This window comes from Coregonus clupeaformis, chromosome 29 (assembly GCF_020615455.1).
Source record: "Coregonus clupeaformis isolate EN_2021a chromosome 29, ASM2061545v1, whole genome shotgun sequence".
Classification (NCBI taxonomy): Eukaryota; Metazoa; Chordata; class Actinopteri; order Salmoniformes; family Salmonidae; genus Coregonus; species Coregonus clupeaformis.
In genome coordinates this window covers 52,730,342-52,754,062 of record NC_059220.1, presented here as the reverse complement: position 1 = coordinate 52,754,062, position 23,721 = coordinate 52,730,342, and the positions used below count along the sequence as shown (strand labels likewise).

General features: G+C 43.7%; 1 protein-coding gene across 1 annotated transcript in view; it reads right to left on the bottom strand.

Moving 5' to 3' along the window:
• Nucleotides 1-23,721, bottom strand: part of LOC121544503 (MAM domain-containing glycosylphosphatidylinositol anchor protein 1) — a 334,863-nt gene that overhangs the window by 249,172 nt on the left and 61,970 nt on the right. The window lies entirely within an intron of this gene.

The following is a 23,721-nucleotide window of genomic DNA, read 5'->3' as shown; positions in this document are numbered from 1 at the left end:
TCTTTTATACAGGTAACGAGTTCAAACAGGTGCAGTTAATAGAGGTAATGAGTGGAGAACAGGAGGGATTCTTAAAGAAAAACTAACAGGTCTGTGAGAGACGGAATTCTTACTGGTTGGTAGGTGATCAAATACGTATGTCATGCAATAAAATGCAAATTAATTACTTAAAAATCATACAATGTGCCTTGAAACCTGAACGATCTGGAGAAGGTCTGTATGGAGGAGTGGGCCAAAATCCCTGCTGCAGTGTGTGCAAACCTGGTCAAGACCTACAGGAAACGTATGATCTCTGTAATTGCAAACAAAGGTTTCTGTACCAAATATTAAGTTCTGCTTTTCTGATGTATCAAATACTTTTGTCATACAATGTTATTTTCTGGATTTTTGTTTTAGATTCCGTCTCTCAGAGTTGAAGTGTACCTATGATCAAAATTACAGACCACTACATGCTTTGTAAGTAGGAAAACCTGCAAAATCGGCATTGTATCAAATACTTGTTCTCCCCACTGTAAATATCTGGGCATCTGTATTAACGAAAAACATGTTGAGTCCTTTAAGAAATTAAGAATTAAAATAGACTTATTCTATAGGAACAGGCCATGTCCTTTGTTAAATAGCAGAAAACAAATAATTCAGTCAACATTCATTCCGGTTATTGACTATGACGATATCGTCTATATGAATGCAGCTGCAACTATATTGAAGCCATTGGATGCAGTCTGTCATAGCGCATTGCACTTTATTATGGGTGATAGGTTCAGAACACATCATTGTATTTTGTATCAGAATGTGGGCTGGCCCTCCTGCATTGCTCTCTTTTTGCCTTGTAAGACTTCTTGGATAAACTTCCGCCATACCTTACCTCATTGTTAACCTTCAGACGTATAAATTACAGACCCCGAGTCAGGGATGGCTAACCCTGGAAATCCCTTCAATCTCCACCAAGTTAGGTAAATCTGCTTTTAGTTTTTTTGCGCCTCATGTGGAATGATCTCCAAAAGACCATAAAGTTGGTGCATCTAGGGCAGGGTTTCCCAAAGTCGGTCCTGGGGCACCCCCGTTTTAGTTTTTTTGTCCTAGCACTACACAGCTGATTGATTTAAATAACCAAATCATTATCAAGTTTAATTATTTGAATCAGCTGTGTAGTGCTAGGGCAAAAACCAAAATGTGCACCCAGGGTGGGCCCCAGGAATGACTTTGGGAAATCCTGCTCTAGTGTAATTCAGGCGGATTTTAGAGGGCCTGAACAATATGTTTGTTTTCATATGATTGCATTTTCATTTGCTTTTCATATATTGTGTAATAAATGTGTATAGAGATATTAACATTTTGATCATTTAGCAGCAGCTCTTTCCTAGAGCGACTTACATGAGCAATTAGGGTTCAGTGCCTTGCTCAAGCATACATCAACCAAATGTTTACCTAGTCAGCTCTGGGATTCAAACCAGCGACCTTTGAATACAGACCCAATGCTCCTAACTGCTAGGCTACCTGCCTAGTGTAAATATAGTTTAATTGTTTGTTTATTGATGTGTTTATGTAGGGCTCATCAGCGAAAGAGACTGTGGTCTCAGCATGACACCCTGGTTAAATTAAGTTTAAATAAAAAATTAATGAAGAACCTGCCCAGATCTGGTTTAGTAAACTAACGGTAGCTAACTCTGTTCCGTACATATGTGGGCAACCGTGGCATTCAAACGAGGCTGCAATGAAAACGAATGGGACTGTAGCGACTGTGTTGGCATCAAAATCCGGGGTGTGAACTAAGTTTCGATTCAACATTGATTGAGATGGTAATGGACCAATAATATTGGAGAAAAGTTGAAAAAAATGGACCCCGCTGACGCTGTACGTTAAATTGTGACATTTCACAACGTAACGTACGGCACACATTATTCAACTCAATCTGTGCCGTACAGCCTCTTTCCAACAGGTGTAGCGCTTCTCTCGAGAGACGGGACCATGAAGGTCTCATCACTGGTTTTGCTGGAAAGGGGAGAAATTGTGCTTTACAATGGTATTCATATTACAGTTGACCTGGAAGTATTACGTTTTTGGGGCGCTAAAATAAGGTGAAATGTACGGAACAGCGCGATGTACAAAAGTGCATTAGCTACCGTTACCAGCAAACTATATTCCCAGTGCCTCGTTATTCCAAATCCACAGAACTCTGAGGAAACTGTAATGCTTTCAAATGTATGCATAGCCACAGGAAGTAGGGGTGCTGAGGGTGCTGCAGCACCCCCTGATAAATCTTATTTTTTTATATATTATAAAAATAAAATAAATAGTGAACTAGGCCTTTATTACTCATGTATAAGTGAAGAAAATACTCCTCAGCACCCCAAACCCAAATCTTCCCGCGGACATGAACGCATGTATAGCCTTCATGGATTCATATAGCCTGTTATAAGCAACCATGATGTGTTAGTAACCATGTTATAAAATCCACGTTATATGGGGTGAAAAGGTATGCAGTAGGCCTATAAAAAGTTGGTTCATGAAAAGTGTTATGAAGACTTTCAAACTATCCCTCTTACACCTGCCCAACGCACAGAAATTGTAATATGACGTCTAATGACTTCACATTCTGGTTGTAAACTGTTTTCTGCTTGAGTAGAGATCATATAACCAGATTCCAACCATCTTCTCTATTTTTCAACCAGGTAAATGCATATTTTTCAGGTTGCTAAAAATACATTAGCAAAACGTCCTTACGCAACCTTACACAAAATATTGGACAGAACACACGCTGGGTTATTTTGACCCAGCCAAACATGTTATTTATTTATTTGTTATTATTATCATTTTTATTATTGGTATTATTATTATTTTTATTATTTTTCAAACAATATAAAACATAGACATACAAAAGACAACATACAGACACACACAAACATAAACGACATCACACCTGCCCAGACCTGTTCTCAACCCTATCTCCAGTGCCTGCACTACTCTTCACCACGTCCTCAAATTGCATCATTTTGTTCCTCTCCATCGCCCATTTAGATAATGAAGCATATTATTTTTTCATTGTCTTAACAATGGAGGGTTGGTTGATTTCCGGCTTTTAAGTATACGTTTTTTCAAGATAATTGATCAGAAGAGTATCGTCCAACCCATCGGGTATCTCATTGCACCCTCATATGACATGTCTTGAAATACGCAGACAGACGGATTAAAAGTTCATTGTGTCATGACTCTCCCTGGGTGAGGATCAAAGGCCTCATATCAGCTTGGTAAATTGCTGACAACAACCAGACCTTCTTACCTACGTGGGGTTGTGCCAGTCTCGAAACCTTAATACTATCGTAACTTAGAGATGGGAGAAGCTATCTCTGGCCCTCTAGTACGGTGAAAGGAATGTCCTTTGTTTCAGACACTTTTGCAACCCAAAGACTTCCACATCCAACAATGAACATTGGGACAATATATTTCAACATCCAAATGTTGGGAATGATGAGAAATGGAATATGGAAAATTAATATATATTTTGTATAAAGGTGTTATAATGAAAACATTGTGACTTGAAGAACTTGTACACTTTGAATATCAGGTATACATCCTTTACCTTGGGTAGAAAATATCAAGGAGGAAGACAATGTTTCCGTGAAGATAGGAATGTGATTTTAGCTTTCTAACAAAATCATCGTGATAATAATATTTTTGCCTCGTAACTAGCCATGCCAGAGGGAGCTCAGAGAGCGTGTCAGTATGACGGAAACACCCCTCTTTACCAGAGTGCATAAAAGACTGAGATAAGAATTATCTAAATTTGTGTGGTACGGAATGGTCAGTTAGACCAGGGTTCGTGCAGACTTTCAGAATGAGACTGATCTGAGGTAAATTATTAATAAATGACTGTTAAATGATAAGCGATATCTAGATATCTTTAGAGTTCATTCGGTGTCACGGATTCAGCCGAGGCTGCTCCTCCTCCTTGCTCGGGCAGGCTTCGCTGTTCGTCGTCGCCGGAGTACTAGCTGCTACCGATCTATGTTTCTGTGTTCTACTTGTTTTGTCTTCATTGTTCACACCTGGTTCCCATTATGTATTGATTTATTCCCTATTTAACCCTCTGGCTCCCACTGTGTTTTGTGCGTGTTTGTTCATGTTTAAATGGAGTCAGCAGGTACATTCATTTCGTCCGGATCAATGGAGGAATGTGTCCAACAGCAGGCGATCATGATCCAGACTCTCGCCACCGCATAGAGCGTGTGTTGAACACCATGGAGCGATGGGAGAGAGGTGGTTATCCTACACCAACTCCAACTACACAATCACCCACACCGCTGTCCACCCCTTCGTCACCTGGGTCCAGTGGGATTCGGCTCTCGCTCCCGAGGGCATATGATGGTACAGCTGCCGGGTGCCAGGGTTTTCTGCTCCAGGCAGAGCTCTACCTGGCTACCATCCACCCGGCTCCCTCGGGATACGAGAGCGTGTCCGCCCTCATCTCCTGTCTGTCGGCGAGAGCGCTCGAGTGGGCCAACGCAGAGTGGGGAGGAATAGACGCAGCGTCAGTACGCTATGAGGATTTCACCCGCCGCTTTCGGGCGGTATTCAATCATCCACCGGAGGGGAGAGCGACGGGGGAACGTGTATTCCACCTCAGACAGGGGAAGAGGAGCGCACAGGACTTTGCACTGGACTTCAGGACTCTGGCTGCCAGCGCAGGATGGAATGAGAGGGCCCTGATCGACCACTACCGATGCAGCCTACGGGAGGACGTTCGTCGGGAACTGGCCTGCAGGGACACCACCCTTAACCTGGATCAACTGGTGGATATGTCGATAAGCTGGATAACCTGTTGGCAACCCGCGGACGTCCGGATCAGTGGCCGTCCATTCCATCCCCCAGTACCTCCGACCCTACCCCTATGGAGCTCGGAGGTGCTGCGCTTAGGGAGACCGGAAGAAGGGCCGTCTCCTGCACCAACTGTGGCCGCAGAGGACACACTGCTGGTCGGTGCTGCGGAGGGTCTTTAGGGAGTCAAGGCAGTAGGCAGAGCACTGGTGGACCATCTCAGGTGAGTAGGCAACCGAAACACCCAGAGCTCCCTGTTGTGCATATGTGTATTGATATCGTGTTTCCAGAGTTGTCCCCTCATTCCCAGCATAAGGCGCTCGTAGATTCAGGCAAAGCTGGGAACTTTATTGATCGTCAGTTTTCCCGTAGTTGAGAGATTCCTATTGTTCCTGTTGATGTGCCCTTCCCTGTACATGCCTTAAGTAGTCGCCCTTTAGGGTCAGGCCTGATTAGGGAGGTCACAGCTCCACTCTGGATGAAGGCGCAGGAGGGTCATAAGGAGAAAATTAGTCTCTATCTGATTGATTCTCCTGCGTTTCCAGTGGTATTGGGGCTTCCCTGGTTAACTTCTCATGACCCCACGATTTCATGGCAACAGAGGGCTCTCAAGGGATGGTCAAGTCAGTGCTCGGGGAGGTGTGTAGGTGTTTCCATAGGGGCAACTACGGTGGAAAGTCCAAACCAGGTCTCCACCATGCACATTCCCCCCAAATATGCCGATTTGGCTCTCGCCTTCTGTAAAAAGACAGAGGGATTGTGCGATAAATCTCCAGGTAGGCGCTGCACTTCCCCGGAGTCACGTGTATCCCCTGTCACAGGAAGAGACGGCGGCTATGGAAATATTTCTCAGAATCTCTGGGGCAGGGATGGAGGTTTACGCCCGTGCATTGACTTCCGGGGTCTCAATCAGATCACTGTCAAGTACAGTTATCCACTATCGCTCATTGCTAGTATGACGGAGTCATTGCATAGGGCGCGCTTCTTCACAAAATTGGATCTCAGGAGCGCGTACAACTTGGTGCGTATCCGGGAGGGAGATGAGTGGAAGACGGCATTTAGTACCACATCTGGGCACTATGAGTACCTCGTCATGCTGTACGGGTTGATGAACTCTCCATCAGTCTTCCAATCCTTTGTAGATGAGATTTTCAGGGACCTGCAAGGACAGGGTGTAGTGGTGTATGTAGATGATATTCTCATATACTCCGCTACACGAGCCGAGCATGTGTCCCTGGTGCGCAAGGTGCTTGGTCGACTGTTGGAACATGACCTGTACGTCAAGGCGGAAAAATATCTGTTCTTTCAAAAGTCTGAACCCTCGCCAGGCAAGGTGGGCCATGTTTTTCACTCATTTTGTGTTCACCCTTTCTTACAGACCAGGTTCCCAGAACGCTAAGGCAGACGCCCTGTCCAGACTGTATGACACAGAGGAGAGGTCCATTGAGCCCACTCCCATACTTCCGGCATCGTGTCTGGTTGCACCGGTGGTGTGAGAGGTTGACGCGGACATCGAGCGGGCGTTACGTACAGAGCCCACTCCCCCCCAGTGTCCAGAGGGTCGTATGTACGTGCCGTTAGAGGTCCGCGATCGATTGATCTATTGGTCTCACACGTCACCCTCCTCTGGTCATCCTGGCATCGATCGGACCGTGCACTGTCTTAGTGGGAAATACTGGTGGCCCACTTTAGCCAAGGACGTGAGGGTTTATGTTTCCTCCTGCTCGGTGTGCGCTCAGTGTAAGGCACCTAGACACCTGCCCAGAGGGAAATTACAACCCCTACCCATTCCACAGCGACCGTGGTCCCACCTATCCGTGGATTTTGTTACGGACCTTCCCCTGTCACAAGAGAACACCACGATCCTGGCCGTTGTGGATCGGTTTTCTAAGTCCTGCCATCTCATTCCTATGCCAGGTCTCCCTACGGCCCTACAGACTGCGGAGGCCCTATTTACACACGTCTTCCGGCACTACAGGGTACCTGAGGATATTGTATCTGATCGGGGTCCCCAGTTCATCTCAAGGGTCTGGAGGGCGTTCATGGAACGTATGGGGATCTCGGTCAGCTTGACCTCAGGTTTTCACCCCGAGATGAATGGGCAGGTGGAGAGAGTGAACCAGGATGTGGGTAGGTTTCTGCGGTCCAATTGCCAGGACCGGCCGGGAGAGTGGTCGGGTTTTATCCCCTGGGCAGAGATGGCCCAAAACTCCCCCGGCAATCCTCCACTAACCTTTCTCCATTTCAGTGTGTGTTAGGTTATCAGCCGGTCCTGGCACCTTGGCATCAGAGCCAAATCGAGGCACCTGCGTTGGAGGAGTGGTTTCGGCGCTCGGAAGAGACCTGGAACACTGCCCATGTACGCCTGCAACGGGCCATCAAGCGACAGAAGGCGAGCACCGACCGCCACCGCAGTGAGGCTCCGGTGTATGCACCAGGGGACCGGGTCTGGCTCTCGACCCGAAACCTGGCCCTTCGCCTGCCCTGCCAGAAGCTGGGTCGGCGGTTTGTGGGGCCATTTAAAGTCCAGAGGAGATTGAACAAGGTTTGTTATAGGTTACAGCTTCCTCCTGAGTATCGTATTAACCCCTCGTTCCATGTGTCTCTCCTCAGGCCGGTTTTAGCTGGTCCACTCCAGGAGTCTGACGTACGGGAGTTTCCTCCGCCCCCACTGGACATCGAGGGGGCACCGGCGTACTCGGTCCGTTCCATCCTGGATTCGAGGTGTCGGGTGGGGGGCCTGCAGTATCTCGTGGAGTGGGAGGGGTACGGTCCGGAGGAACAGTGCTGGGTCCCTAGGAGGGACATCCTCGATCCCTCCATGTTGAGGGATTTCCACCGTCGTCGTCCGACTCGCCCTGCACCGCGTCCTCCTGGCCGTCCCCGAGGCCGGTGTTGGCGCACGGCTGGAGCCGCGCGTCAAGGGGGGGGTACTGTCACGGATTCAGCCGAGGCTGCTCCTCCTCCTTGCTCGGGCAGGCTTCGCCCTTCGTCATCGCCGGAGTACTAGCTGCTACCGATCTATGTTTCTGTGTTCTACTTGTTTTGTCTTTATTGTTCACACCTGGTTCCCATTATGTATTGATTTCTTCCCTATTTAACCCTCTGGCTCCCACTGTGTTTTGTGCGTGTTTGTTCATGTTTGGTTGTCGTCTGGTGAGCGGGTTTGTTCCTCCCTGCGTGGAGGTTATGTTATTTACGTTACCTACGAGTAAAGTACGTTTTTGATTAGCTCTGTGTCCTGCGCCTGACTTCGTCCTACCGTATCACACTGACCCCCTGACATTCTGGAAATGGTAACTTGTTAAAAAACGTTTCCCGTGGTGCCCCAAATTGCTAATGAGTTAATTGTTACATGATTAATTTCATCTAGTAACAATTAAACATAGTAGGTAATTATTCGATAAATAATAGTTATCACAATAATGAAAGGCACTTCACAACAATTGTTATACTTCTTATAGCCAACTTTCAAACTCCGCCCATAACTTTTTGACTTTATAGCATTCCCAGAAGGCATGGATTATTGAGTCATTGTTTTACACTTAAGACATGACTTGTGCTGTAGCATTTGTGAATTTTGTCTCATTTATAATAAATGCTATACATTAGTTTATACTGAATTAAGCATACATTTTAATTAATTGTACATTTGTTAGTTATGTTATGTTATGTTACAACATTCCCTCCATCTTATGCCAATATTGTTCTTTTTAAGTCTTGGTTCTAAAAGTGTATATTTTTTCTAAGAGGTTGTCAGTTGGATAGGCTCTCTGCAAGGTTTTGTATATCTTACGTATCGTATGAATATCATTTTCTGACTCAAATAGGATTCCCTCAAGATTGCTCTGATGTCCAAAATATTTAAAATCAAAATTTCTTGATATTAAACTTTTAAGGTGCATGTATTTGAAAATAACAACAGTGCATTCGGAAAGTATTAGGACCCCTTGACTTTTTCCACATTTTGTTACTTTACAGCCTTATTCTAAAATTGATTAAATATTTTTTTCTTCTTCATCCATCTACACACAATATCCCATAATGACAAAGCAAAAACAGATTTTTTGAAATCTTTGCAAATGTATAAAAAAAATACATAATATCACATTTACATACAGTACCAGTCAAAAGTTTGGACACACCTACTCATTCAATGGTTTTTCTTTATTTTTACAATTTTCTACATTGTAGAATAATAGTGAAGACATCAAAACTATGAAATAACACATAGTAACCATGTAGTAACCAAAACAGTTTTAAAGAAATCAAAATATATTTTAGATTTTAGATTCTTCAAAGTAGCCACCCTTTGGCTTGAAGAAAGCTTTGCACACTCTTGGCATTCTCTCAACCAGCTTCACCTGGAATGTTTTTCCAACGGTCTTGAAGGAGTTCCCACCTATGCTGAGCACTTGTTCGCTGCTTTTCCTTCACTCTGCGGTCCAACTCATCCCAAACCATCTCAATTGGTTTGAGGTCGGGTGATAGTGGAGGCCAGGTCATATGATGCAGCAATCCATCACTTTGCTTCTTGGTAAAATAGCCCTTACACAGCCTGGAGGTGTGTTGGGTCATTGTCTTGTTGAAAAACAAAGGATAGTCCCACTAAGCGCAAACCAGATGGGATGACGTTGATTGACAGATGTACTGTAGGCCTGCTGTAGAACGATAAACTTTCCTCCAGTGTAGATGCTCATCCATGTTTTATAGTTAGGTTATGTATAATTTGTCAATATACTGTAGTTCTGGTCTTTGGTGTGGATTGAAAGCTTGTATTGTGTGGCTTTAATATTCCATTTTGTAAAGCTTTGACGAAACGATTTGAGCCTATCCAAAGATGATTTGATTATGCTGAGACACTTTTCTTTGATGTGTACATTTTCAGACTATTCATTTTACGTCTTGAACATTTTAAAATAAATGCAATTAACTTATGGTTCTAATGTAGGATCAGGCTGGTCACTATATCGTCCAGCACTGGGCACAAACTCAAGAGGCTAATGAGCCTTCCCCAAACTATAGCCCTAACCTTAACCACTCTGAATGAATGCCTAAACCGGTAACCTTTGAGTTGTTTCTGTTTCAACCCTGTAACCACGCGCCATTAACCCTGTAACTACGCTGAAAAAAGTTGACATTCATCCATGAGGCAAAGGTCAGTGGGCCAGATTCGAACCCATGCTGACTGGCATAATGTGTGCCAGGGTCAGTGGCTGTATCCACTGGACCACACAGGCACTGAGGAAATCTAGAATGTATTCTGCCTATTATTTGCCTACAACATATAATAAAACAATTTATCTATAAAAACGGATTTGGCCTAATGAATAATACATCTACCCCTACAAATGATGTCCATAAGAATTCACACGAGACATGCTGTAGCCTGCACGTAACCTACATTAGGCTGTAGCTCAGTTGGTAGAGCATGGCGCTTGCAACGCCAGGGTTGTGGGTTTGTTTCCCACGGGGGGCCAGTATGAAAAATGTATGCACTCACTAACTGTAAGTCACTCTGGATAAAAGCGTCTGCTAAATGGCTAAAATGTAAAATGTAATGGTGTATTGCTGCAGAATGCTGTGGTAGCCATGCTGGTTAAGTGTGCTTTGAATTCTAATAAAATCACTGACAGTGTCACCAGCAAAGAAACCCCCACACCTCCTCCTCCATGCTTCACTGTTGGAACCATACATGCGGAGATCATCCGTTCACCTTCTCCGCGTCTCACAAAGACACGGCGTTTGGAACAAAAACTCTCCAATTTGGACTCATCAGACCAAAGGACAGATTTCCACCAGTCTAATGTCCATTGCTCGTGTTTCTTGGCTCAAGCAAGTCTCTTCTTATTAATGGTGTCCTTTAGTAGTGGTTTCTTTGCAGCAATTAGACCATAAAGGCTTGATCACGCAATCTCCTCTGAACAGTTGATGTTGAGATGTGTCTGTTACTTGAACATTGTGAAACATTTCTTTGGGCTGCAATTTCTGAGGCTGGTAACTCTAATGAACTTATCCTCTGCAGCAGAGGTAACTCCTTTCCTGTGATAGTCTTCATCAGATCCGGTTTCATCATAGCACTTGATGGTTTTTGCAACTGCACTTGATGAAACGTTCAAAGTTCTTGAAATGTTCTGCATTGACTGACCTTCATGTCTTAAAGTAATGATGGACTGTCGTTTCTCTTTGCTTATTTGAACTGTTCTTGCCATAATATGGACTTGGTCTGTTACCAAATAGGGCAATCTTCTGTATACCAACCCTACCTTGTCACAACACAACTGATTAGCTCAAACATTTTAAGAAGGAAAGAAATTCCACAAATTAACTTTTAACAAGGCACACCTGTTAATTGAAATGCATTCCATGTGGCTACCTTCATGAAGCTGGTTGAGAGAATGCCAAGAGTGTGCAAAGCTGTCATCAAGGCAAAGGGTGGCTATTTGAAGAATCTCAAATATAAAATATATTCAGATTTGTTTAACACTTTTTTGGTTACTACAAGATTCCATATGTGTTATTTCATAGTTTTGATGTCGTCACTATTATTCTACAATGTAGCTCAATTGGTAGAGCATGGCGCTGGTAATGCCAGAGTAGTGGGTTCTATCCCTGGGACCACCCATACGTAAAAATGTATCCACACATGTCTGTAAGTCGCTTTGGATAAAAGCGTCTGCTAAATGGCATATTATTATTTTAAAAAATAATGAAAAACCCTTGAATGAGTAGGTGTGTCCAAACTTTTGACCGGTAGTGTATATAATTTCTATATTTTTTTATGGCACAAAAATCACTTGTCTGATTCGCGCCTGTCTCAGTGGACTAATCCATTGCGGAGGCCGTGAGGATGGCACAGTCCAAGAAAAGTGTGGCTAAGATGCACAATGCACGTCTCTTTCCAGAATGCACTCTCTCCTGCCAATTCATGCACATTCATTGTTTCATAACTTCATTGTGTGAATTGTTTGCCCTTTGATTGTTAGTGTCTATTAATTCCCCATTACATATATCATCAGTAGTACATTTCCCATTAATTCTCATAATTTCGAACAATGTTTGTTTGGTTACGGTAATTTTTTTTGGTTACTGCATTCAATATGTTATTATTACAGTCTTTAACCGTTCACATTGTCGGAGTGGACACGTTGTTTGCAGAGTGCACAACTTATGCAACACGTGAGAAACAAGTTTTGGTTTATTTCATTCCATTTACGAGTTTTGTCAATTTATTAACTGGCTTTTGTTCCAGTGGAAACATCATGAAAGAGGCCTACCTGATTACTTCTTATCCCTTGTGCAAATAGCCTACAGCTGTGTCTGTCTGGAGCTCACTGGCGCGGGAAACTCTGAGGGCCCCGAATATTTTATAAATCGTTGCAAGTTTGCTAGTGCGAGCTTTAGGCCAAACCCAGTTTATAATTGATACTATGTTTCAAGTTAATTGCAGACAGGCCATGCATAGCCAATGTGATTTATAGGATTTTTATTTGTATCAGGATATTTTCTACCTGCAGGCTGCAATGTTTTTATTTGTTGGCTTTATGTAGGCTATTTTTACATAGTTCGCAATGTCAATAGAAGTTACTTTTAGATTTGTATCATTTTCAAATTATTTTGAGGTACGAAGACGTTATTATGAATGAAAAAAATACACATTTAAAATGTTCAACCAATCGATTAAACCTCTATTATAGCTCCGTTCGGCATAATGATACGTAGTCAAGTTTCATTCTAACTGAATACATTGGGAGCATTGTTGCTCAGAGTTTGAATTGTAAAATGCATCTCTTCAAATGTACCATTTACCAAGGTCCCTTCATTTTTTACTTACCAGCCTGACACCACCATGCCTGCATAGGTGCACGTGCACTTCAATGAAAGGCACACACATACACACACTTAAATTACCCACATGGAAATTACCCTCTATTCGAAATAAAGGCTATAGCCTCTGAAACCAGGCCTGTACACAAACCAAGTACTTATTTCAACAAAACGTTTTTTGTAGAATTCAAATGTAAGAACGGGAGTGGGGGCCGTAACACCTCAATCTCCCTTCTTCCTGCTTCTGGAAATAACTCCAAGGTCGGCCATCGTGGCATCAGGGGGCTATGCTAATTACAGATTAATTAGCCTAATTTGGTAAACAATGAGCATATTCCTGATTAGTTTCCTACTCACTGTGGAAGGAATACTCTCTCGGGCTAGCCTAGCAGTAGTATACATTTGTAGGCCATTTTAGGTGAGGGCAGCATCGGTGGGGATTCGGTAGCTATTGTGGTATTTGATAGCATAGTTTTACATTTGTGCTTATGACGTGGATGCTAATGTTGGTATACACGTATAAGAACTCCACAAGGTAAGCAATGGTATGCAATGACGATGATGCTAAAATGCGAGCATTTTGCTAGGTGCCCATTCTTGCATAAAGACTGCATTCTTGTGTAAATGTAACCTCACACACCTGCTAAAGCTTTCTACACTAGTCATAGGCAAAATCTATAGAAAGCAGGGATAAAGCAAAGCATCGATGTTACACGAAGAGAACATTCCAGAATAGACTCCTATGAGCTCAACATTGTAGTAACTTTGGCAACGCAAACAACAGTGTAAAGCTACACAATCAATGCTATGGATGAACGGACGGTCATGGTCGTAAACCGGGACATTAAAGATCTGTCAGTGGAGATGAATGTGCCGTCAGCAAACTACTCAAAGGCGATGACACTGATTAGGCGATGATACTGATTAGGCACCAAACTCTGCCCCTCTGTTTGAAAGATGGTTCATTAGACCAATGACTGTATATACCGCACCACCCTGGTTTTAAAGGCAATCAATGTCTCATTACAATTCCCCCATATGTCTTAAACCAATTTGGTTTGGGATTACGGAAGGAATGGTTGTGGTCTCAACCCCTCCTCGGTCAATATATTGATTCCAGGTGCAAGCATGCGTGAAGTAGTGAATTGGTATACAAACATACTATATCCTCCCACATACACAAAGTGATGTTACGTTTGATACCGGAGCTCCGAGGCATGCGTAAAAATTGTTGATGTGTCTACCACTTTATCAGAAGTACGTCATCAACGACGTTCAAAGCTTAATTTGATCACGTTCCCTTTTAAACCGTGTGTTGCAGAATGCGAGATCCCACTGATTTGGCCATGGTTCCGGTGCTTTCTCTGATTCAATGCTGCTTTCAAACACAGACCTCTGCTGGACACCGTAGTGTAGTTAGGATTTTGTACATGTAGTTTCCCCGTGACCGGTAGCTTAACAGGAAGAGTAGGGAACTATGGATCATTCAGGGACGTGAAGGCACACTATTGTGAAAGTTATTTTATGTGAAACCACACTCTCTGAAGCCTTCAGAAATCACTACATACACACAAAATCAGAAATGTACCACACACCTATGTAGTACAAATGGAAAGAACATGACAGCATTTCTGTTGACCACTTCCTGTCTTACAACATTGTTATTCTCCCTTCCGGGATGAAATTAAAGCAGGAAGCACTCATGTTCAATCTTGGTCTGACCAATCGGAATCCATGCTACAGGACTGTTTTGATCACGAGGACTGGGATATGTTCCGGAGGGGTATCATACGAAGCAAGCTAGATCTACTCAAGGTTTTCTAAAGCTAACTAGAGGGGTATACTACAAAGTAGAATCAATGAGTTAGCCAATAACTGATTTTCTGATTCAATAAGAAAGCTAAAGTTCTATATACTTTTTTGATTGTTGAGTCAATTAGACCACGGCAATTTCAAGCTTAATTAATTTTTTATATGTTTACTTATTTCAGAATATTTAGGAACGTTAGCTGGCTAACACCTTGAACCTGCTTTGTAGTCTACCCCTCAGCTTTAGTTAGTTTCACATTCCAGCTCAGGTTTCATCTGTTCTACAATGGTGAATATTGTTCATCTGCCTGCCGCTAACTCTAGCAGGCTTGTAACTGCGCGTGCATGTCACACGTGGCTAATCGAATGCCAAACTCTTCATTGAGACATTGCTGAAACATAAATTCATGGCCAAGTCAGTGCCACATGTTAATTTGTGTTGAAATCAAAATGAAGGAAAAGTTATCTTGCAAATTCAGCAGGCTATGGTGTGTGGCTTTTAGAAGTGCCATCTTCATTTGTTACTTATCGTTAATGCAGTCTTTGGTGTGCTTATCAATGCATGAGCACCTTTTTCCCAACTCCTATCGATAAAAAAAAAAATTTCAGTCAAACAAAAGTTGTAATATGCAGGAAGTTTCAAATGCATTCTGTCATTCCTAAATAATGTGATAGGTATTTTAACATGTAAATAAGAAATACACACAAAAAACCATTTAATTAATACAATATTTAATCAGTCGTCTTCTCAAATGAAGGGGATAATGACGCAATCTTTGTGAGATGGAGGGAATCTCATTTAATTGGTTCTCAACTCGCAGCTCAGACACTTCATTCAGGATAAATGGAGTTAGCCCTGACTTAGCTTGCCCCGGAGCAGGTTAGTTCTGAAAGATTTGTTGCCATCAAACCTGATCGTAGGATACCCCTCGGGTCACTTCTTGGAATAACATTGACGACTACACTAACTCTATCCCTGGGTTCATAAGGAAGTACTTTGAGGATATTGTTTATACAGCGACGATTAGAACATATCCAAACAAAAATTGTGGATAGATGTCAGCATTCGCACATACCACCACATTTAACCAAGGTAAGGTGACTGGGAACATGGACAAGTACAAACAGACCAGCTATGAAATGCGTAAGTCAATCAAAGAGGCAAAAATACATTACAGGGACATAGTGGAGTCGCAATTCAATGGCTTAGACATGAGACGCATGTGGCACAGACAATCATGGATTATAAAGGGAAAACCAGCCACGTCGTGGACTCCGAAGCCTCACTCCCAGACAAACTTAACACCTTCTTCGCCCGCTTCGAGGAAAACAACACAGCACCACCGTCGCAGTCATGAGGACTGTGGGCTCCCAATCCCTGTAGCCGATGTGAGTAGAACTTTCAAGCGTGTTAACCCTCGCAAGGCTGCCGTCCCGGACGGTATCCCAAGCCGCGTCCTCAGTGCATGCGCAGAGCAGCTGGATGGAGTGTTTACGGGCATATTCAACCTCTCCCTATCCCCCACTTGCTTCAAGATGTCCACCATTGTTCCTGTACCCAAGCAAGCTATGGTAACTGAACTACATGACTATCACCTCATAGCACTTACTTCTGTCATCATGAAGTGGTTTGAGAGGCTAGTCAAGGACCATATCACCTCCATCTTGCCTGACACCGTAGACCCACTACAATTTGCATACCGCCCCAACAGATCCACAGACGACGCAATCGCCGTTGCACTGCACACCGCCCTATCTCACCTGGACAAGGGGAATACCTATGTGAAAATGCTGTTCATCGACTACAGCTCTGCTTTCAACACCATAGTGCCCTCCAAGCTCGTCACTAATCTCAGGGCCCTGGGTCCTAGACTTCCTGACGGACCGACCCCAGGTGGTGAGGGTAGGCAACAACATCTCCGCTACGCTGATCCTCAACACAGGGGCCCCGCAGGGGTGTGTGCTCAGCCCCCTCCTGTACTCCCTGTTCACCCATGACTGCATGGCTAAGCACAACTCCAACTCAATCATCAAGTTTGCTGATGTAACGACAGAGGTAGGCCTGACTATCAACAACAATGAGACAGCCTACAGGGAGGAAGTTAAAGCCCTGGCAGAGTGGTGGCAGGAAAATAACCTCTCCTACAATGTAAAAAAAAAAGAAAAAGCGCTGACTGTGGACTACAGGAGACAGAAGAGGGAGAACGCTACCATCCACATCGACGGGGTCGCAGTGGTGGGTCAAAAGCGGAGTGCACATCACTGAGGACCTGAAATGGACCCACCACACCGACACCGTGGTGTAGAAGGCACAACAGCGCCTCTTCAAACTCAGGCGGCAGAAGAAATTCAGCATGGTCCTTAAGACCCTCACAAATGTATACAGATGCACCATTGAGAACCTTCTGTCGGGCTGCATCACCGTCTGGTACGGCAACTTCACCACCCTCAACTGCATGGCTCTCCAGAGGTTGGTGCGGTCAGCCCAATGCATCACCGGGGACAGGCTGCCCGCCAGGACCTTTACAGCACACGTCAAAGGAAGGCCAAGAAGAGCATTAAGGCCATGTTCTCACCCAAGCCATGTTCTGTTAACTCTGCTACCATATAGCAGACAGAGATGCCACAGGTGAGTCAGAGCCTGAACCGAGATGCTGAGAAAGCTTCTATCACCAGGCCATCAGACTGTTGAACAGACATCTCTAGCAGGCTACCTGCCCGGTACTCAGCCCAGCAGCTTGAGATTAATGCCACATGTATTTAGAGTCAGTGAATGCTGGTCACCTCATATTCTGTTTATATACTGTTGTTTACTTACTGTGTATGAATATACTGTATTCTAGACATAGCTCATCCTAATACAGTGCATTCAGAAAGTATTCCGACCCTTTCACTTTTCCCACATTTTGTTACGTTACAGACTTATTCAAAAATTGATTAAATCGTTTTTTTCCCTCATCAATCTACACACAATACCCCATAATGACAAAGCAAAAACAGGTTTTTAGAAATTTTTGCAAATGTATTAAAAATTAAAAACAGAAATACCTTATTTACATAAGTATTCGGACCCTTTGCTATGAAACTTGAAATTGCACTCAGGTGCATCCGGTTTCCATTGATCATCCTTGAGATGTTTCTACAACATGATTGGAGTCCACCTGTGGTAAATTCAATTGATTGGAGATGATTTGGAAAGGCACACATCTGTCTATATAAGATCTCACAGTTGACAGTGCATGTCAGAGCAAAACCAGGCCATGAGGTCGAAGGAATTGTCCGTAGAGCGCCGAGACAGAATTGTGTCTAGGCACAGATCTGGGGAAGGGTACCAAAACATTCCTGCAGCATTGAAGGTCCCCAAGAAAACAGTGGCCTCTGTCATTCTTAAATGGAAGAAGTTTGGAACCACCAAGACTCTTCTTAGAGCTGGCCACCCCCGGCAAAACTGAGCAATCGGGGGAGAAGGGCCTTTGTCAGGAAGGTGACAAAGAACCCGATTGTCACTCTGACAGAGCTCTAGAGTTCCTCTGTGGAGATGGGAGAACCTTCCAGAAGGACAACCATATCTGCAGCACTCCACCAATCAGGCTTTTATGGTAGTGGCCAGACGGAAACCACTCCTCAGTACAAAGACACATGACTGCCCGCTTGGAGTTTGACACCTCCAAGCAGGCAGAGTCCTAAAGGACTCTCAGAGCATGAGAAACAAGATTCTCTGGTCTGATGAAACCAAGTTTGAACTCTTTGGCCTGAATGCCAAGCGTCACATCTGGAGGAAACCTGGCACCTTCCCTACGGTGAAGCAGGGTGGTGGGAGCATCATGCTGTGGGGATATCTTTCAGCGGCAGGGACTGGGAGACTAGTCAGGATCAAGGGAAAGATGACCGGAGCAAAGAGAGATCCATGATGAAAACCTGCTCCAGAGCGCTCAGGACCTCAGACTGGGGCGAAGGTTCACGTTCCAACAGGACAACGACCCTAAGCACACAGCCAAGACAACGCAGGAGTGGCTTCGGGACAAGTCTCTGAATATCCTTGAGTGGCCCAGCCAGAGCCCGGACTTGAGCCCGATTGAACATCTCTGGAGAGACCTGAAAATAGCTGTGCAGCGACGCTAGACATCCAACCTGATAGAGCTTGAGAGGATGTGCAGAGAAGAATGGGAGAAACTCCCCAAGCTTGTAGCGTCATACCCACGAAGACTCAAGGCTGTAATCACTGCCAAAGGTGCTTCAGCAACGTACTGAGTAAAGGGTCTGAATACTTAAATGTAAATGTAATATTTCTGTTTTTTATTATTATTATTTTTTAAACCGTTTTTGCATTGACATTATGTGGTATTGTGTGTAGATTGATGAGGGGGGAAAAAAACAATTTAATCCATTTTAGATTAAGGCTGTAATGTAACAAAATGTGAAGGGTTCTGAATACTGCTTTTATTTTCCAACACACCACACATTTATATTTACGTTTTAGTCATTTAGCAGACGCTCTTATCCAGAGCGACTTACAGTTAGTGAGTGCATACATTATTTTATTTTTCATAATGACCCCCCATGGGAATCGAACCCACAACCCTGACGTTGCAAACGCCATGCTCAACCAACTGAGCTACATCCCATATTGTCACCCTAGTATATTTACTTGTTATTTCTTGATTTCTAAATTGTGTATTTGTATTTTATTTGCGAGACATTCTACTGCACTGTTGGAGCTGGTAACACAAACATTTCACTGCACCTGCCATAACACCTGCAAATCTGTGTACGCGATCAAATAACTCAACATTTGCAAAGCATTTCACCCCATAACTGTTTAAACCATAATTGAGCGGATCACTTTCAAAACTATATTGCAGCATATCCTATAGACCAGAAATAAATGGCTACATTTGTTTGAGGGAGACATCTTCAAAGAGACAATTCTGTTAGTTTCAATCACCTTATCCAACTTCTAGATACAAAATAATCAAATATGGCCATCATCTCGGCTCTCATTTCAGTGACGGCTAAGACAGCTCTAGAGAAAAAGATCACAGAAACTCACCTATCTATTAGAGGGACTTTAATAACAGAAAGACAACCTCATCATAAGACGTATTCATGAAATATGGAAATGGGGGTTCTGCGTTACGCTTTCATACCGTCTCATACCTAGACCACATAATTTGCCTGTGAAATCAAAATTATGTCGACGACGTGAATGAGATCTTATAGAGATGTGTTATGGAAATGGAAAATGGCTTCCCAATGAGATTTCACCTCATACTTTTTTTCCAAAGGAAAGTCATTCAGGTATAATGTACAATCTGAATACTATATCTGCTAATATAATGTCTGAATATAGTCGTATTTGGGCTGAAAACATAGAGGTTAATTAAAGTTAGATGTTTGGTTGTATTGAAATGATATCCCGCACAGATCATATGAGAACTTCATAAAATAGGCTAGAACTTTCAATTCTACATTATGGACACACCTACTCATTCAAGGGTTTTTCTTTATTTTTACATTGTAAAATAATAGCGAAGACATCAAAACTATGAAATAACACATATGGAATCATGTAGTAAACAAAAAAGTATTAAACAAATCAAAATATATTTGATATTTGATTTTCTTCAAATATCTACCCTTTGCATTGATGACAGCTTTGCACACACTTGGCATTCTCTCAACCAGCTTCACCTGGAATGCTTTTCCAGCAGTCTCGAAGGAGTTCCCACACATGCTGAGCACTTGTTGGCTGATTTTCCTTCACTCTGCCAAATGACATTCCCACTAAGCCCAAAACAGATGGGATGGCGTATCACTGCAGAATGCTGTGGTAGCCATGCTGGTTAAGTGTGCCTTGAATTCTAAATAAATCACAGACAGTGTCACCAGCAAAGCACCCCCACACCATAACACCTCCTCCTCCATGATTTACAGTGGGAAAAACACATGCAGAGATCATCCATTCACCCACACGCGTCTCACAAAGACACTGCGTTTGGAACCAAAAATCTCCAATTTGGACTCTGGACGAAAGGACACATTTCCACCTGTCTAATGTCCATTGCTTGTGTTTCTTGGCCCAACCAAGTCTCTTCTTCTTATTGGTGTCCTTTAGTGGTTTCTTTGCAGCAATTCGACCATGAAGGCCTGATTCACACAGTCTCCTCTGAACAGTTGATGTTGAGATGTGTCTGTTACTTGAACTCTGTGAAGCATTTATTTGGGCTGCAATTTCTGAGGCTGGTAACTCTAATGAACTTATCCTCTGCAGCAGAGGTAACTCTGGGTCTTCCATTCCTGTGGCGGTCCTCATGAGAGCCAGTTTCATCATAGCGCTTGATGGTTTTTGCGACTGCACTTGAAGAAACTTTCAAAGTTCTTGAAATGTTCCGTATTGACTGACCTTCATGTCTTAAAGTAATGATGGACTGTCATTTCTCTTTGCTTATTTGAGCTGTTCTTGCCATAATATGGACTTGGTCTTTTACCAAATAGGGCTATCTTGTGTATACCACCCCTTCCTTGTCACAACACAACTGATTGGCTCAAACGCATTAAGAAGGAAAGTAATTCCACAAATTATCTATTAAGAAGGCACACCTGTTAATTGAAATGCATTCCATGTGACTACCTCATGAAGCTGGTTGAGAGAATACCAAGAGTGTGCAAAGCTCATCAAGGCAAAGGGTGACTACTTTGAAGAATCTCAAATGTAAACTATATTTTGATTTTATTAACACTTTTTTGGTTACTACATCATTCCATATGTGTTATTTCATAGTTTTGATGTCTTTACTATTATTTTACAATGTAGAAAATAGCAAAAATAAAGAAAAACCCTTCAATGAGTAGGTGTTCTAAAACTTTTGACCGGTAGTGCATATATATACAGTATAGCCATTTTGCAGACACTTTTATCGAAAACATACAGTCATTTGTGCATACATATTTCATAGGGGTGGCCCCAACAACAATCAAATCCATGTCTTGGTGTTGCAAGACCCATGCTCTACCAACTGAGATACAGAGGACCAAACTCTCTGTTCTCTCCTCTCTCTCTATAATTTCATATTGAGCTGACATCTGCAGTGTTTACCTTGACTGCAGTCTCCACTAACGCGAGAACATTGCCTTTAAATTTCAATCTCCCAAAGGAGATATGAAACCAGACCTAACCCCTGGTTCACCCTGACTCTCTTCTGTCTCTGTCTGTGTCTCCTCTCTCTTTCTTTCTCTGTCTGATTTCTCTCTCTGTTTATGTCTCTCTCTGTGTGTCTCTCTCTCTGTCTTCCTCTCTTTTTCCCTGTCACTTCTTTACTCCCTGCCTTTCTATCTCTGCCATTTCTCTCTTAAGGAGGGGGGAGGGGACATGCCACTCTAATTATTGCCTCCTCTCCTCTCTTTTTCTCTCTCGTTTCGAAGTCACCTGGCGAGCACGCGCTGAGGTGCGGTGGGGAGGGGAAATTGAACAAGCGTCACCTGTCACTACTGGTTACCCTCAGCCTCCCCTGTCAGCTCCACCATCGCCCTGTTTACTCGCCCCGCAATTACCACCCTCCGGGGGCCGCCTGCCAGGAAGCTAACACAATGAGGGGAAGGGAGGGAAGGGATGGAGGGAGGGAGGGGAGTTAGTGTGCCCAGCCTCAAAGGTGTATGTCTGTCAGTCATTCTGTCATTCAGTCTTATACAAGCGAGTGGACGGGACTGAGTGATGTAAGTTAACGTTGAGCTGGGACACGGGTCAACTTCCTGTGATGGACAGGAAATCAGAAAAGTGTGAATTGAGAAAAGTGTGAATGTGTGTGATTGGAGATATGGGCGCCAATGTAATGCTGTTATTGATCTATTCTGGTAATTTGATTGCATTGTAGCACTGGACCTACACCTAGCTGCCATTAGCTGGTTAGTTTCTTGGTCAAAGCAGCTTACATGGGATTTGGGATTTGGCATAGGATGATGGACAAGGCGATAGTAGGGGAAACATTATATGTGCTCCTACCATGTCCTGTGCTGTGGTTGGGGTGAATGACAGGTCTGGTTATAGCACTGTATAATTTTATAGGGTTTTAGAGATATCACCTCCATGTAATGCTGTAGGGGGCACTATAGCGGGCCTGGCTGAGGGCCCTGACATGGCCCCTGATTCAGGGGGACAGTAGGACAGTGGATACAGGCAGCAGCACGAGGCCCTGTACACAGAAGGGCCCCGTGCCACCTGGACCAACTCTCCCATGCTCTCCTTTAGATCCCGCCACTCCATGCCTCTGCAAGAGTATCCATATTTCTCTTTCTCTATATTTACAGTGGGGAGAACAAGTATTTGATACACTGCCGATTTTACAGGTTTTCCTACTTACAAAGCATGTAGAGGTCTGTAATTTCTATCATAGGTACACTTCAACTGTGAGAGACGGAATCTAAAACAAAAATCCAGAAAATCACATTGTATGATTTGTAAGTAATTAATTTGCATTTTATTGCATGACATAAGTATTTGATACATCAGAAAAGCAGAACTTAATATTTGGTACAGAAACCTTTGTTTGCAATTACAGAGATCATAAGTTTCCTGTAGGTCTTGACCAGGTTTGCACACACTGCAGCAGGGATTTTGGCCCACTCCTCCATACAGACCTTCTCCAGATCCGTCAGGTTTCGGGGCTGTCGCTGGGCAATACGGACTTTCAGCTCCCTCCAAAGATTTTCTATTGGGTTCAGGTCTGGAGACTGGCTAGGCCACTCCAGGACCTTGAGATGCTTCTTACGGAGCCACTCCTTAGTTGCCCTGGCTGTGTGTTTCGGGTCATTGTCATGCTGGAAGACCCAGCCACGACCCATCTTCAATGCTCTTACTGAGGGAAGGAGGTTGTTGGCCAAGATCTCGCAATACATGGCCCCATCCATCCTACCCTCAATACTGTGAAGTCGTCCTGTCCCCTTTGCAGAAATTCATCCCCAAAGAATGATGTTTCCACCTCCATGCTTCACGGTTGGGATGGTGTTCTTGGGGTTGTACTCATCCTTCTTCTTCCTCCAAACACGGCGAGTGGAGTTTAGACCAAAAAGCTATATTTTTGTCTCATCAGACCACATGACCTTCTCCCATTCCTCCTCTGGATCATCCAGATGGTCATTGGCAAACTTCAGACGGGCCTGGACATGCGCAGGCTTGAGCAGGGGGACCTTGCGTGCGCTGCAGGATTTTAATCCATGACGGCGTACTGTGTTACTAATGGTTTTCTTTGAGACTGTGGTCCCAGCTCTCTTCAG